The sequence below is a fragment of the Lepus europaeus genome, chromosome 1, assembly GCF_033115175.1.
Source record: "Lepus europaeus isolate LE1 chromosome 1, mLepTim1.pri, whole genome shotgun sequence".
NCBI lineage: Eukaryota > Metazoa > Chordata > Mammalia > Lagomorpha > Leporidae > Lepus > Lepus europaeus.
The window spans coordinates 154426768-154444263 of NC_084827.1; positions in this window are offsets into that span (position 1 = coordinate 154426768).

Here is a 17496-nt window from a genome sequence, read left to right on the forward strand (position 1 = left end):
AATCCCCACCCCACCACCAGCCTGTTTGTTCTTTTTGAATGATGTACCCCCTAGGAAACTTACTAACTCCTCTTCCCTTACCAAATTCTTGAAGATTTAGTAGGGACCCTTAGTGAATCTTAAATTGGATTTCCTTCATTTTTTTTTTTTTTAAATAGGTGTTTGAAAGAGCAACTCATATGAAAAAAAGAAACAGAGAGCTGCCAATCCTTTTTCTTTATTTATTAAAGATTTAGTGGAGTTTGTCCCCTCACAGAGTTTATAGTGAAGTAGGCAGGCATACAGGTTGGAGTTGATCGGATTTGTGAACTGGAAGACCACGCCCCTGTGTGACCTCATGCTCCTACCTGATGCCTTGGCCACGCCCTTGTGTGGCCTCATTCCCCTACCGGGCCGTACCAGGGTGCCCACCAGCCAATCAGGTTAATTGACCACTCCCCTTTGGAGTGGGTTAAAAGCTTGGGACACAGTGTGCCCAGCCTGCTCTTTTTCCCTGGCGTCTTGCTAGGAAGGGGCTTGCTGTAGCCCCACGCCTCCAGGGCGCATGGCCATGTGCTCTGGGCTTCCTGGCCTAGATGCTCTTCCACGTGGCTGGTTCCTGGTGCTCGGTATGAACCCTAATTACCTCTTTCTCTTAAATAAAGCTCTTACTCTCCTATGCATCTTTTTTACTAAATAAAAGCTTAAAACGTACCATGCTGCCTCGTTTATCTGTGCCGGTATTTAGAATTCTTCTCTAAATATTAGGCAAGAACCCTCTTGGGCTTATTAATATTGGGGATTTAGTAATAAGCCCGTGGTAAAATCGTAAGGCGCCCCAAATTCTGGTAGTACATGTGGCACCCCGACTAGCATTTCTATGAAATTTTAAGGGGCCACGTTTTAGTGTGAATTTTAGGGGGTCTTGTCCGATATCAATAGGAGTAGAATTGAGTAAGCCAGTGACTCAGAGAAAGTGAAGCATCACAAGGTCGGTCTAACAGGTAAATTGTGCTGGAGCAGAATGGAAGAAGATGATGCAGGGAAAGGAAGTCGGGAGAGAGCAAAGGAAAAGTACATCATGATAAGCGAGAAAGGCAGTCTTCCAAAGAAATATCCACTCCATGGACAATGTGATGAGGCAGTAAAGGGCTTCTCAGCTTCAGCTCTGTTGACATTTGAAGAGATTCTTTTTGTTCTAGGAAGTGTCCTATTCACTGCAGTGTGTTTGGTAGCATCCTTGGCCTCTGCCCACTAGAAGCCAACAGTGTCTTGGCTCCCCAGCTCGTGACAACCATAAGCTTCTAGATATTGCCATTTGTCCCTTGGGAGGTGAGAGTGGGGCACAATTGCCTCTGGTTGTGAACTACTGAGATAATGTAAACAAAGTCATTTAATAAGATTAGAAGATTTTACTCCAGTATTCCCGTTTCATAAATGGCTTGCTGACTCATTAAAATGAATTTGGGAGAGATTTGCAGAGACAGTGCATGTGTGTGTGTGTTTAAATCTCAGGCACAGAGTTGCGCTAGTTGTACTCCTACTTGTAGTGTAGCATCATCAGTGCATGAAAAGCCCTATTGTATTTTTCCCTGTAAATATTCATTTTTTTATCTATTCCTCTCCTCCAGCAGGTAGCAACCACATTGGATTTAATTCATATAACCTTTGGGAAATAGGTCATACTTACTGTGGGTATGGATTTTTAATGGGATGATGCTAGAAATATCCAACAACATGTGCTTTCCATTTGTTTATGTTGCTCTACGTACAGTTTGCTATTTAAGATAATTAAAGAGTATTTTTATAGTATGCTTCCATCTCATGTCACCAATGCTTTCTGCTAATGATGGACATTCATTTTAAATTCTGTATCACATGAAATACAACCAGAGTAGCTAGCTACCTCCTTTCTTATAGATCTGTGTGTGATTATCTCTGAGATGCATACCTAGAAGTCAACTGATGGATCATGGGTTATTCTAATATTCCCAATTGTTTTAAATTTCTTTCCAGAACCACTGTCTCTCCAAAAATAACTAAGTTTCTCATCTTCTCTCCAACACTTGATGTTATCTAGTTTTCTAAATTTTTAAAAAGATTTTATTTATTTATTTGAGAGGTAGAGCTCCAGACAGGGAGAGGGAGAGATAGGGAGAAAGGTATACCATGAGCTGGTTCACTCCCCAAATGGCCACATAGGCTGGAACTGGGCCGATCTGAAGCCAGGAGCCAGGAGCCTCTTCGAGGTCTACCACATGGTTGCAGAGGCCCCAGGTCTTGGGCCATCTTCCACTGCTTTCCAACGCAATAGCAGAGAGCTGAACTGGAAGAGGAACGGCTAGGATTAGAGCCAGCGCCTATATGGGATGCTGGCGCCACAAACGGAGGCTTAGCCCACTATGCCACAGTGCCAGCTTCTAGTTTTCTTTTCTTTTTCTCTTTTTATAAGTCCTCCCCTAACCGAAACATTTTATTTAAGGTATACAGACTTGCATACATTCCATAAATGTAACCTCAGGAACATATATGATAGTGATTCTTCCCACTGTACCCATACCCACTCTCCCACTCTTCTTCCTCTCCCTCTCCTATTCCCATTCTTATTTTTTACTAAGATCTATTTTCAATTAGCTTTATACACAGAAGATTATAATAAGTAAAGTGTTCAACAAATAGTATATAAAAAAAACTGTTCCTCAACAGTTTTTTGATTTCTCTTTTGATTTCTTCTATGACCCACTGTTCATTCAGGAGCATGTTGTTCAGTTTCCATGTGTTTGCATATGTTCCAGAGATTCTTGAGTTGTTGATTTCCAGATTCATTCCATGTGGTCAGAGAAGATGCATTGTATGATTTTGATTTTTTAAAATTTGGGGAGACTTGCTTTATGGCCTGGCCTGTGGTTTATACTAGACAAAATTCCACACACTGGTAAGAAGAATGTGTATTCTGTAACTGTAGGATGAGAAGTTCTGTAGACATCCATTAGGTCCATTTGGTCTATAGTGTTGATTAACTGTTGTTTCTTTGCTGATTTTCTATCTGGTTGATCTGTTCATTGCTGAAAGTGGAGTATTGAAGTCCCCCATTACTATTTTATGGCAGTCTATGTCTCTCTTTGGATCCATTAACATTGCTTTTAAATAGCCAGGTGCCTTGTAATTAGGTGCATATATATTTATTTTAGTCATACCTTCCTGTTGAATTGATCCCTTAATCAGTAAATAGTGCCCTTCTGTGTCTCTTTTAACAGTTTTTGTGGTAAATTTTGTGCCTAATATTAGGATGGCTATACTATTTTTTTTTTTGGTTTCTGTTAGCATAGAATATCTTTTTCCATCCTTTCACTTTTAGTCTGAATGTTTCTTTGTTGCTGAGATGTGTTTTTTATACGCAGCAAATAGATGGTATTTTTTCCCCATTCAGCCAATCTGTATCTTTTAACTGGAGAGTTAAGGCCATTTACATTCAAGGTGACTATTGATAAATAATGACTTGTTCTGCCATTTTCCCATAAATATTCCTATTGTTTACTTTGGATTTCCTTTGTACTTTTACTGGGAGGTTTTCTCCCTTCACCTTCTTTCATAGTGCTGACCATGTTTTTGTGTCTCCTGTGTGTAGCACATCCTTAAACATCTTTTGTAAGGCTGCACAAGTAGTGACAAATTCTTTCAATTTCTGTTTGTTATGGATGGTCTTTATTTCACCTTCATTCATAAATGAGATCTTTCCTGGGAATAGTATTCTTGGTTGACAGTTTTTTCCACTTAAGACTTGGACTATCTCTTGCCATTCTCTCCTAGCCTATGGGGTTTTAATGAGAAGTCAACTGTGAGTCTAATTGAAGATCCTCTGAAAGTAATCTGGAATTTCTCTCATGCACATTTTAGAATCTTTTCTTTATGTTTTACTGTGGAGCATTTGACTACAATGGTGTCATCATGAAGATCTTTTCTGGTCATGTCTATTAGGAATTCTCTGTGCTTCCTGTACTTAGATATCCCTTTCTTTCTCCAAGTTAGAGAAGTTTTCTGTAATTATTTCACTAAAAAGCCTTCTAATATTTTCTTTCCATGCCTTCAGGAACTCCTATGACCCATATGTTGGGCCATTTGATAGTATCATAAGATATCCAACACTGTTTTCTGATTTCTTGTTCTTGTCCTTCTTGTTCATCTCCTTCTTCTCCTCCTCCTCCTTCTTCTCCTTCTCCTTCTCTTCTTCCTTCTTTCCCTTCCTCTTCCCCTTTTTCTTCTTCTTTTTTTTGTCTGATGGTAAAATTTCCAGATACTTGTCTTCTAACTCAGATATTCTTTCCTCTGCCTCACTGATTCTGTTGTTAAGGCTTTCTACTATATTTTTGTCCTATTGAATTCTTCATTTCCAATACTTACCTTTGATTTCTCTTTAAAAATCTCAATTTCATGAGAAAAATTTTCTTTCATGTCATGTGCAGATTTCTTTTATTTCACGTATTTGCTTCTGATTTCTTCTAAGTAATCCTACAATCAATTTTTGATTTCAGTTTCTGGCATTTCATCAGTCTCTCCATTTTCACATTCTAGTATTGAAATGTTTTGTTCCTTTGGGGGTGTCATGTTGTCTTCCTTATTCTTGTTTCTTGAATTGCTGCATTTATTCTTAGGTATTTGTGGAGATACTTGTTGGTTTATTTTTTATCCCTGTGATAGCTTTTATCTTTGGACTGTGGATTAGTGGAGTGTCTGCTCTTTCAGTGAATACCCTGAGGCATGTGCTGGGTTTGTCCAGGGAGCTCTGTTCACTGCTCCAGAGTGAGGGGAATATCCAAAGTGACTCCCATATTGGGCATGGTAAATCTCTCTTTTTTTTTTTTTTAAATCAGAGGGGAGGTTTGTTCAGCTCTGTTGGCATAGTTTCATGCTCACCTCCTCTCTTCTAAGGAGACCAATGCCTGTGCACTAGCCCCAGTGGGTACAGTATTCATCCACACTTCCACAAGAACTACACAAAGGATCTGTGCAGTCCTTGGTGTAAGCACAGATCCTGCAGCAATGACCCTCACCAGGATATCTGGGAACCCAGAGTGTGTGGAGCTCCTCACAGTGGCTTCCCAAAGACCCAGCCACATCCTGCACTCTCACACACAGCCACAGTATTTTCACATTCCCAGCACACAAGGCTCCCACGGTCACAAGCACCCAGCCCCCTCTCAGTTCTCCTAGCCAGTCTCAGATGACTCCTCTTGGCCGGTTACTGGGCTTGCAGACATGAGCTGGTGCAGCTATTATGTACATCCAAAATGGCACCTGCCTGGCTAGTTATAAGACAGTGGTGCTGGGTGGTCAGGGAGAGAGAAATGTGCCCCCTTTTTTTACCTCTAGGTTACAAGGTATATTGTCCCCCACAGGCTCCAATCCAGACTCATGCCAGGCTCTTCCCTCAGCTTTATTGCCAGTGGCTTGAGCTGCTACAGTCTGGTCTCACCTCACTCTCCATAGCTGGTGCTGAGGCTCTCGGCTACTGGTGTCCTCAGCTGTGAGTGTCTATACCCTCCATGTTGATCCACAGCAACCCTCTAATTTGCTTGGAGTTTCCTCTGCCATTTTCTCCCTAACTCTTCCCTGAGATTGCACTCTCTCTCCACCTTTGTTTTAGCTATCTTCCCCGAGCCTAGAGCAGTAAGCTCCCTTCCTATTTTGCCATCTTGATGCCTCTCAGTAGTTTTGTAATTTTTGCCATTCTGGTGGATAATGTAGAAAGTTAATGTTTAAACTTTCACTTCTTTTGTTGCTAATGATAATAAACTTTATGCACTTGCTAGACAACTGAACTCTACCTGTTCATATTTTTGGCCTGTTTTTCTATTAGTTATTACATTATTTTCATATTATTTTGCAGGAGTTTTTTTTTTTTCTGGGGGTTATAGTCTAGACATTATTCTTCCTTGGCTTTAGTAACACAAATAATTTCTCCAATCTGTTAATTTTTTCTAGAGTATTCTTCATTGACCCTCCATTTTGATGAAGATGAACCCATACACTTTTGACACTGATTTGAGGATTTAGCTTCATGTTCAAATGTCTTCGTCTAATCCCAGGCTTCAAGGATGATGCCTACATTTTATTTTACTCATTTTCAACTTTTACATTTTAATCTATTTGGAATTTATTTTGAATATAGTGTTAGATTCAAACTTATTTTGTGAAGAGAGGTACAATTTTTATGGAAAACTCAAATATGGTCAAAGCATGAGCAATTGCTCTCTGTTCCTTGTAAAAACCCAAAGATTTGAATTCCTGGAAATATAAACTTCACTGCCTCTCTTCCCTCCCTCCTTCCTTCTAGTTAGAGAACAAATGCAGATAATCTCTCCTTGGCCTGAAAGGAAAGTGCTTGACATTTAGTAACTGTATTTGTCTGTTGGGCTTTCCATAACAGGGTTTCATAAACTGCATGGCTTAAACAGCAAATTTACTGTCTCACTAAAAGTCGGAGATCCAAATGTAGGCAGGATTGGTTTCTGCTGATGTCTCTCTCCTTGGTTTGTAGATGGCTTTCTCCTCCTTCTTCCACATTCCTGTGCATTAGTTTGTATTGTCTGTGTCCTCATTTCCTCCTCTTATAAGGACACCATCACATTGGATTAGAGCCCACACAATGACATCATTTGACCTTAATTACCTGTTTACAAACCAGATCTCTAAATGTAGCTAATGCTGAGGTTCTGAGAGTTGGCACTTCAATATATGCATTTTGGGGACAACAATTTAGCCTATACTTGGTAATTATACCGTTGTTTTTACTTGTAGTTGTGGTAGCTGAACAAGCATATTTGTGGTTAACGCAGGTTGTACTGTAACAAGTTCTCAAGTGCTTTATGGCTTTGCATAGGTTCACACACACACACATACACTCTCACATGTTATGGGGTTGCTGGGTCATGATGTCATTAGAGGGACCGGCTTTGTTTGAGTAGTGTGTTAAGCGGTGCTGGTATCCTATATGAATAACAGTTCCAGTCCCGGATGCTCCACGTCTGATCCCGCGCCCTGCTATTGCACCTGGGAAAGCAATGGAAGATGGCCCAAGTACCTAAGCTCCTGCACCCAAATGGGAGACCCAGATGAAGCTCTTGGTGTTTGGTTTCTGTCTGGCCTAACCCTGGGTTAGCCATCTGGGGAGCCAATGGAAAAAATCTGTCTCTGTCTCTCCCTCTCTCTCTGTAACTCTGCCAAATAAATAAATAAATAAATAAGATTATTGTTACAGTCCTTGTTGAGGAACAGTGTTTTTTTTTCCTCTTACTATTTGTTGAACACTTCGCTTGATGAGGGGTTAATCTTATGAGCATAAAGTAAACTGAAAGTTGATCATTGTAAAAATTAAAAGAGGGAATAGGAGAGGAAGGAGGAGGAAGGGTGGCAGTGTGCGCAGTTAAGAGGGTAGGGCAAAGAGTATCACTATGTTCCTAAATCTATATACATGAAATTTGTATACCTTAAATAAAATTTTAAAAATAAACAAATAAATAAATCTTCAAAAAAGATGTCATTAGATGTCTGAGTCCAGATTGTCTCTTATTCAAGAAAGAATTTGAGATTGAGACACAAAAGTTAGTAGAGGAACAAAATTTATTTGCATGCAAAGAAAAGTACACATTTGGGAGGGAGTGCAGGCATACTTGAGGGAGAGCAGCACTCAGTGAGGTTCAGGGTCAGCCCTGATCTGTAGGCATAGAGGGTGGTGTCTGGAATGAGGCTTACCTGAATATTCATATGGGTGGATGGAGTTTGGGGCATGGTTTGAGTACTGCTCATTTCCTTACTTTGTTTGGGAAATCTCCGAAGTGTCATGGCATCAGGTGGGTGCTTGATGGCATCAGCCATGTAATTTTATTATAATAATATTATAATTACATAAAGGTCAACACATGGACATAGTTGGCAGCCATGTAGGTTATTTTTGGCTGGCATCAATTCTAAATGGTGGCTTCCTGCAAATTATGATTTTCCACTGCAGGGAAAATGTGAGGAGGAGGAAGGGTGTTTGAGCGGGGCTCTAGGGAGAGGATGGTAACCTTACCCCCTCCTTGGAGCCATCTCTTTTCCAACAAATCATGTACACACACACACACACATGCACACAAGGTTTTGTCTCTTAATTTATGAAGCTGTCTTATGTAAGCTCATATAAAACAATCATTGTATTATTGTCTTTAAAACAAACGTCACTTCTAGAAGACTGATACTGAACAAAAATGTGTCATCTGAGGGCTCTTTTGTTCATTTGTAAAATCTCAATTTCAAATATGTAATATGTGTTAGGATGAAAGCTAAGTTATAAGGACAAAGAGGATCCAAAACATAACTGCTGAAATGTATTTCTCTTAACTCAGATTAGTTTTGTTCCATGTGGCCATTTAGGATCACAGATTCCTTCTATCTTGTTCTGATTCTCTCTCTCAGTGTTAATCTTTCTTTGCAAGGTCTATGCTGGTTTGAGATGTGCCTATACTCCAGGCTGTGAGAAGGGCAGGAAAACAGAAGGAGTACCAGCCAGGAAGGGGAATCCATCATTTTACTCATCGTACCGCTGGTGAGAGTTTGATCACGTGGCCACCTCTGGCCGCACGGGAGGCTGTGGAATAAATTCTTGTCCTGACAGCTCTGTGTCCAGCTACAGTGGAAGAAGGGTTGGTCTGATTCTGGTAGGCAGTCAGTGGTCTATAAGAATAAGTTCTGGTGACTGATACTATGAGATTACTAACAAAGGGACAGCATGCTTTAATTTCTGTGGTGTTCCCTTTTCTTCTGACCTTGTAGCAACCTCACCTTCTCTGTTTCTTCTGACATATTCCCTTAACCCTTGTTAGTAGCCGAATCATTTCCATGGTAGGAGATGGATTATGAACATACATATTAAACATATATGCATAGTTGCGATCAGATAAATGCCTTTTACTTTTTCACTTTTCTCCTGAGCTTTCCTTATTCATCTTCTTGTGGAGAGTATGCTATTTCTTTTCCAGTTCAAAAGGAGGTGTAAAGTAAGAGTCATCCACGCTTCAGTTTAATATTGCCATTTGGTTTAATAACCAGCTGGGGCTGTGTACTACTGAAACAACCCTCTGTTTCATTCATAGTGCGGAATTCATGGGTTGACAGGAGCTATTGCCAGCGGAGGAAACAAGAACGTAAACAGACGTATCCCAGACACTCTACAGTATGTTTTCAATTCCCCGGAGACAGTATTTCCTATGGCCCCAGCAGCATTTCTCCCCTGCCTTGTCAGGACTGTTATTAGTGTGTTGACAGACTCCTTTCTCTCAGTGTACTTGCTGGGGGAGAGCTGCAATGTGCAACATAAGTGTGCTGCGTTTCCTGGGTAGTTGAAAATGACTGTGAGTACAGAAAGCTGATAAAAGATGCACAAACATTTCAAATGCTTCCTCTTCTCTGCATCTGACACTTGAGCAGGGATCTTGATCAACAAGGTTAGTGCATTTTTTTTAATGAGCAAAAGGAAATGAAACTTTACCCTTTCCTACTGCATTGTGAAAATTATGCAACCCGCCCCCCCCCCCATTTATATTTGAAAGTATAATGTTGGTAAGGGCAGAAAATGTCCCTTAACTGAAGGCCTTCCCACAGTGACAAATCTTTAATCAGGTGGACTACATTTATTTATATCCTCACTCAACCGCACAAAACTTACCCATTGAGTAGGAGAGTGTATTACCAAAGGTTTGCATTGTCTGATTAATTTTTTAAAAAGATTTATTATTTTATTTGAAAGTTAGAGTTACACAGAGATAGAAGAAGAGGCAGAGAGAGAGAGATCCTCCATCTCTGGTTCACTCCCCAGTTAGCCAAAAAGGCCAGAGCTGCGCTAATCCAAAGCCAGGAGCCAGGAGCTTCTTTCAGGTCTCCCACATGGATGCAGGGGCCCGAAGACTTGGGCCATCTTCAACTGTTTTCCCATTGCATAGCAGAGAGCTGGATCAGAAGTGGAGCACCCAGGACTTGAACTGGTGCCCATATGGGACGCCAGCACTGCAAGTAACATCTTCATCCACTACACCACAGCGCCGGCCCCTGATTAATTTTTTGATTTGAAAGGAGAAAAGACAGAGAGAGAGAGAGAGAGAGAGAGAGATTTTTCCATCTGCTGGTTCACTTCCTAAATGCCCACAACAGCCAAGGCTAGATAGGCTAAAACCAGGAGCTAAAAACTGAATCTGGGACTCTGATGTGTATAGCAGGAACCCAAATACTGGAACCATCACTTCCCAGGTGACGTGCATTAGCAGGAAGCTGGAATTGGAAGTGGAGCCAGTGCTGAAATCCAGACACTCCCATATGGGATGTCGGTGTCTCAAGCAGTGTCTTAACCTCTATGCCAAATGCCACCTCCACTGTCTTGCTGTGAAGTGTTCATTGGCGTATCTGGTAGTTTTACTCTAGGCAAGAGATAGTAGCCAAGAGAGACACTGTGTCCCATATAGTCCTTTTTTCTTTTTAAGATTTATTTTACTAGGGGCTGGCGCTGTGGTGCAGTGGGTTAACGCCCTGGCTTGAAGTGCCAGCATCCCATATGGGCACCGGTTCTAGTCCCGGCTGCTCCTCTCCAATCCAGCTCTCTGCTATGGTCTGGGAAAGCAGTAGAAGATGGCCCAAGTCCTTAGGCCCCTGCACCCACGTGGGAGACTGGAAGGAAGCTCCTGGCTCCTGGCTTTGGATCAGCACAGCTCCAGCTGTTGCCGCTAACTGGGGAGTGAACCATCGGATGGAAGACCTCTCTTTCTCTCTCTCTCTGCCTCTCTCTTCTCTCTCTGTGTGTAACTCTGACTTTCAAATAAATAAATAAATCTTTTAAAAAAAAAAAGAATTGAGCTGGTTCAGCTTGCTACCACCATGTAGAGTCATCCTGCACAGACCATGTGACCCCTCAGCCATGGGCTATGGTGCAGGGAGGGGCTGCAATAGGCAGGTCTATCATTAAACGGAGGTGCTGGATCTCTTGCTGTAATCACAACACCTGGGCCAAGTGTCAAAGCCTGGCTTTGTGAAGTCTGCATCAAGCAAATGGTGACACCAGACCTTTTGATCCTAGAGTCAATATACATAACCTCCTATTATGTCCCTGCCTCTGCCTAGGCAGCTCTGGCCTCAGTTTCCTTTCCCTCTTTGGCCCCTACTGGACATCAGGCTCTTTCACTGCCCTGGCTGCAGAGACTCTTCCTCAACTCCTTCCCTCTATTATAAATTGCTAGTTTATTCTCAGTTTCAAGTTGGTATTTCCCTCACTCTGAATGTAAGGGGAATGTTCAAATAAACTGATGGGCGTGTTTATGATAGCCTGCAAAAATCACATTGTGCATTTTTCAGTGCATCCTGCTTATACCGAAGTTTGGGGCTGCCTGGATATGTAAGTGTTGCTATTGATTTCTCAACAATGTTGCAGTGGATTCGTTTCTGAGAGGAGGAGCATGGTGGGGGCAAGAGGCGCGGAGTCACCACACAGACCGCAGGAGTCAGGTGAAAGTTGGCTTGAGGCAAGCAGCCCGCAGACTCGTTTATTTCAGTTAGTACAACAGCTTATATAGCCAAGACCAGCCAATCCGGTCAAGGGCCGGTCTATGCCCCAACCAATCACAGCCTGTTGCCAGGCAGTTTCCAAAGCCATCCAGTCACAGCCTGTTGCCAGGCAGGCTCTGTTCACCATGTGGGTTTCAAAGTCATTCAATCACAGCTTGTTGCCAGGCAGCCTCCGTTGCCAGGTGGGATTCAAAGCCACTCCTGAGTAACACATTCGCTTGCCAGCGGCCACCTTGGCATGGCCTTCTCATTCCACCACATTTCCCCCTTTTCGTTTATTTTTGAGCAACGGGAAGCATGATTCTTGGCCATACCATTGTTGACCCCATTTCCATGTGGTCTCCGTACGCAGCTGTGCCTTTCTTAGGTTGTCCCCCAGGGGATCTTACCTGTCATTGGCAAACCAGCACTCAAATCGAGAGACCACAGGATTGCTTGCTCAGATAGGGGTAGGAATGAGGAATAGGTTGTGGGCCATTTGAGTGGCTGACCAGAGCTAGTGGGGTACAAAACAGTAACAGATATGGCTATGGGCAGTTTCTCAAGGTAGGATGATAGGGCAGGTGTGTCTGCTAACAAGGCGGATTCTCAGTCTTGTTCAGCTGGTTCTGGTTGGCTGTCAGTTGCAGGCTTGATGTTTCTGGCTGGTACCCAAATGGGCTGTTCCACATTCTCTGGAAAGACACAAGCATATCCTCAACCTTTGGTTAGCAGAAGCCTTTTTACAGGCATTGGAATCCAGGGCCTGAATTTTGCATACACTTCGACATTAACGACAAACATGTGGGTGGCATGGAGTCTAGCAGCTGCCCTGAGAGCCTGGGGTGCCAGAGTACTGCCACAAATGTGAGGATCCTCACTGGGCGTGGATGGGATCACCTCGCATGAGTTATTGTCTAGAGGTCCTCTAAGTTCATCCCACGGGTATGGGGGGGGGGGGGTGGCTGACTAGGCATTGCTACCTTGTTTGCTGCATTGTTTGCTACCTTGTATGCTACATTGTCATTTTCACTGTCTGAGCTCTCTCTCCCTGAGTCATCAACTGTTGTCTGTGAGACAGATGCCTGGAGTGACAGGCTCTTATCACTCACAGATTCACTATGTTTGGTAATCTGTGTGTGCTTCTGAGAGGGGGATATCTTTCCCATGTCTGAGTGCTTAAGAGCAGCACGGCACAGGAACTCTAGCCAAAGGAAAGACACGCACAGCACTGCTGCCATAACAAAGCAAATTCCTAACACCTCAGCTGTTGATGACATTTTGCAGGAAGTTTCCCTAGTTACACAAACAGATAGTGGTATATCAGATCGTAAGTATGTCCTGTGCTTAGTGGGGGACTTCCTTGATTCGTTAGGTCAAGGCTGTATGCCCACATGGTGTCTCCGGAGTGTCACCTCTCTCGAGTGAGGGAAGATGACTTGGTTCTGAATTCTGGGATGATCAGTCCCTTATGTGAATTCACCAGGCTAACCGAAAGTAAAAGGAGGAGTCAAGAAGCGACGTACACTTCTGGGCGGTGTGTGCTAACCTGGGGTCACTTAGACTGAGGACAAGGACAAGGAAAGGGGCGTAGGAGGGGGTTCTGTGCTCACCCTCACAGAGCTGAACAGCACACAAAACACTGAGGGTCCTTTTTGCTGAAATCCTGGGGGGACCTTGCCGAGTCCAACACGCTGTCTCTTTCTCAGTCATGATGGCGCGCCAGATGTTGCTATTGATTTCTCAACATGTAAGAATTGGGCATTTAATGCCTCCAAATTATTTTTTTGGGTTAATTTGTTGGTTCTTTTGCTCATTTACTCAACTGCTTGCTAATTCTTCAAATAAGTATTTCAAGTAGATGTCAACTAAACGCTTATTGTATGTTAGGTTTTGCAAATACATAAAGGAAGAATGTGGTTTTGATCTTCCAGTCAAGTCAGAAGATGAACAAGCAAACAAATTATTACAATGGACATAAACATCATGCTGTAAGACACTAAGGAAACTATGAAAAGTCACAGGAGGGGAACTGAACTGCACTTGAGACACTCAGGAAGGTTTCTTGGAAGGTGATCTTGGGGCTGAGCTTGGAGGGAAATACAGAAATGTGTAAAGTAGAGGTGAGAAGTGGGGTGCGAATCGTCTGCACAGAAGGATCAAGTTAGGCAAAGAGTTAGGCAAAGTTTCACCACTTTCAGAGAAATGCCAATAGCCCGGCTATAGTGCAGAGAGGGCGGAGGCCTGGAAGGAAAGGAAGTTGCCGAGAAACAGTGGCCCTGAGATATCTCACAAAACATGGCAAGAAGATTACACTTTGTCCTAAAGACAATGGAGAGCAGTGGAATAGTTTTTAAAGTATAGTACATGAGATGTAATCGGCATAAAACTAATAGTATCTTTTTAAAAATATTTATTTATTTATTTATTTATTTGACAGGCAGAGTTACAAAGACGTAGAGGGAGACATACACACACACAAAGAGAGAGAGAGAGAGAGAGAGAGAGAGAGAGAGAGAGAGACTGAGGGAGAGAGAGAGGGAGACAGAGAGAATCTTGTATCCCCTTGTTCACTTCCCATTTGGCTGCAATGGCAGAAGTTGGGCCAGGAGCTCTTGGATCTCTCACATGGGTAGAAGGGGTCCAAGCGCTGGGCCATTTTCCGTTGCTTTCTAAGGCACATTAGCAGGGAGCTGGATCGGAAGTGGAGTATCTAAGACACAGACCAGCTCCCACATGGGACACTGGTATCACAGGTGGCAGCTTTACCTGCTAGGCCACAATGCCAGCCCTGAATAGTATCTTAGGGATACCATTTGGTAAGTTTTGACTTACATACATACTCATGAAACTATCACAACTGTGATAGTGATTACATTCATCATCTCCCAATTTCCTCATGCTGCCTTACTGTCCATCCTTCCCATTCCTACTGACAATCTTTGTTCCTCAGCCCTGGGCAATCACTGGTGTGTTATTGTACATATAGAATTTCTGAATTTTGTAGACTGTTACATAAATAGAATTTTATAGTATATACTCTGGCTTTATTCACTTAGCATGATTATTTGATCCTTATTCACATTACAGGTATCAATAGCTCATCCCTTTTTTACTGTTCAGTTGCATTCCATTGCATGGATGTACCACAAATTTGCTTATCCATTCACCTGTTAATGAATGCCTTGATTATTTCCAGTCATTTGCTATTGAATATAAGGCTACTATAATGTGTACAAGTCTTTGTATGAACATATACTTGTATTTATCTTGGATAAAATACCTGGGAATTGAATGACATAGTAGTATGCTAAGCATATATTTAGGAGACTAATACTCAGCTTATCAAAATTGTTGTGCATGACACATTCCCATCAGCAGTATATGAGAGTTCTAATTTTTCCACATACTCACCAACACTTGGTATATTCAGTCCTTTTAATTTTAGCCACCCTAGTGGTTTGTGACAATATCTCATTGTGGTTTTATTTGTCATTCCCCAAATTAATAATGCTGTTAAATACTTTTTAATGCTTATTTGACAACAACCATATATATTTTTTGTTTGTTCAAATCTTTTGCTTCCTCCCCCACTTTTTAAAAAATTAGAATGTTTGGATGTTTGTTTTCTTAACATATTTGAACATTCTTTGTATATTCTGAACAGATGTCCTCTATGTGATATGTGATCTATAATGTTTTTTCTCCAAATTGTAGCTTGTCTTTTCATTTTCTTAATGATATGTTTGAAGAGTATCCAATGAATGGTCACTTATGGAAATGCAAATGCTGAGTCCCTTTGCAATCTATATCCACTGTGAAGGGATATATTAGGTCCAAGCTTCCATAGCCTGGGCTGGGGGCCTCTTTTGGAAACACATTGTGGGTCACCTTCTCCTTCTGCTCTGTCTACCTCACCTCCTGCCTCTCCACAGCTCTCATTCCAGAGGGTACACCACCATAAACATGCAAATCTTCATCTTGAGTCAACGTCCAAGAATCAAGCCTAAAACCTGGACCTGTGGCTGGTTTTGCTTGCTTAAAAACCCCTGTTCTGTAAACAAATTGCATCCTCTACCCACAGAAAAATGTATATTGGAGCACATCTATGTTTATCCCTAATTACCATTTTTGGAAATAAAGATTAGCTCAGGACTATTCTGAACCTCTCACCATCTTATTTTTTTTAAGTAAGCTACAAGTATATTTTTCAGAACGGTCTGCTAACCCACATGCTAGCACGTTTTCTTTTCTTGTGTCTAGCTGTGGAGCTCCCCTCGTCAATCTCCTGGCAGTCTTCTATCAACTCTCTGCCTCACTGTGACCATAGTGATTTAGATATTCAGTATGAGGAGCCACTCACTGTTGCGTTACATCTAGATCATGCAGCTGTCAGATGGAGCTTGACATGTAAATGATTCCAGCTGAGCCTTCTGAATTTTGTAGCTGCCTTGTGATTTACAAAGAGGAGAGGCTCAGGCAGATGTCTAGTGGAATGGAGCACACAATGGGGCCGTCCGAACCTGTATTTGCAAAATAATTTACTAAGACAGAAAAGCATCAATAGTGCACATTAAGAAATGAAGGGTGGAGCCAGCATTGTGATATAGCAGGTAAGCCTCTGCCTGTGATGCCAGCATCCCATATGGATGCCAGTTCAAGACCCAGCTGTTCCACTTCAAATCCGGCTCCCTGTTAATGTGCCTGGGAAAGCAGCAGAAGATGATCCCAAGTCCTTGGGCCCTTGCACCCATGTTGGGGACCCAGAAAAAGCTCTTGTCTCCTGGCTCTGGCCTGGCCCAGCCCTGGCAATTGTGGCCATTTGAGACTGAACCAGCAGATGAAAGATTTTCTCTCCCTCCCTCCTTCTCTCTCTCCCTCTTTCTCCTCTTCCCCATCCTCCTTCTCGTTCTCCTCTTCCTCTTTCTGTAGCTCAACCTTTAAAATAAATAAAAAATAAATCCAAAAAAATCCCAAGAAATGAAGGCTGAGAGATTGATGGAAATTACAGGAATATTCCTCCATGCCATCCCTTGACTTTGGCATGCTTTGAATGACTTGCTGTCCTCAGGTTTAAGATTATTTTAGGAGCTGTTGGATATATTGTGATGCTTTCTTTTTTTAAGCTAAATAAGATTTCTCGTTTTTAGAATTCTTTTCCGTTCAGATTGGCTTTTCTCATTCAAGCGTTTGGATAGTAAATTTACCTTTACACGTGTTTGTGCTCCCAGCCATAGGTATCAATTTGTAAAAAGTGAAATAAAGAACAGTTTAGCATCAGTGAAATGTCAGGGAAATGCCCAGAAGGCACCAATGCAATACTGGAGTCTCAAATTTTGAGAATGGAATTAGGCCACTAAATCAGTTTTCCTGCCTGTGTCATGGACCATGGGGATGTGTCCTACTTCTAAAAAAAAAAAAAAAAAAAAAAGCCTCTGAACCTCACTCAGTGCAACTAGAAAGTCTGTTAGAAACCTGTGGGAAACCTTTGGACCTGAAACTAATTGAATCTGCATTGAAATGGCCTTTTCCTTTCTTTATTAAATATCTGATTTGCTCTACAACCTTTTTTTCTTTAGCTTGCTTGCATTAGTCTTTTGTAGCTGCATAAATTGGCTCCTCTCTAGGTTAAAAAAGAAGAAAGAAAAAAAAAAGAAAAAATTGGGACTGAATCATATTTTTTGTTAGATCCTGGGTATGATTTTGCTTTTTGTATTGGGAGAAAAGACACACTTCCTCTGGTCTAGAAGAGAGAAGAGCCATTCGTCAGTGAAAAGTATTATTATATCCCCTGTGCCACAGTTGAAGCTAAAACATCCTTTCTATTTGAAAAGTGAGGATGACCACCTATGTCTGGGCCCATGATTATCATTCAGACCCATTCCATAACAACGCTGCCTCTGATTTTAGGCTGAATTTGCTCATGACCACATTTCTTTTCCAGTGCTTGAC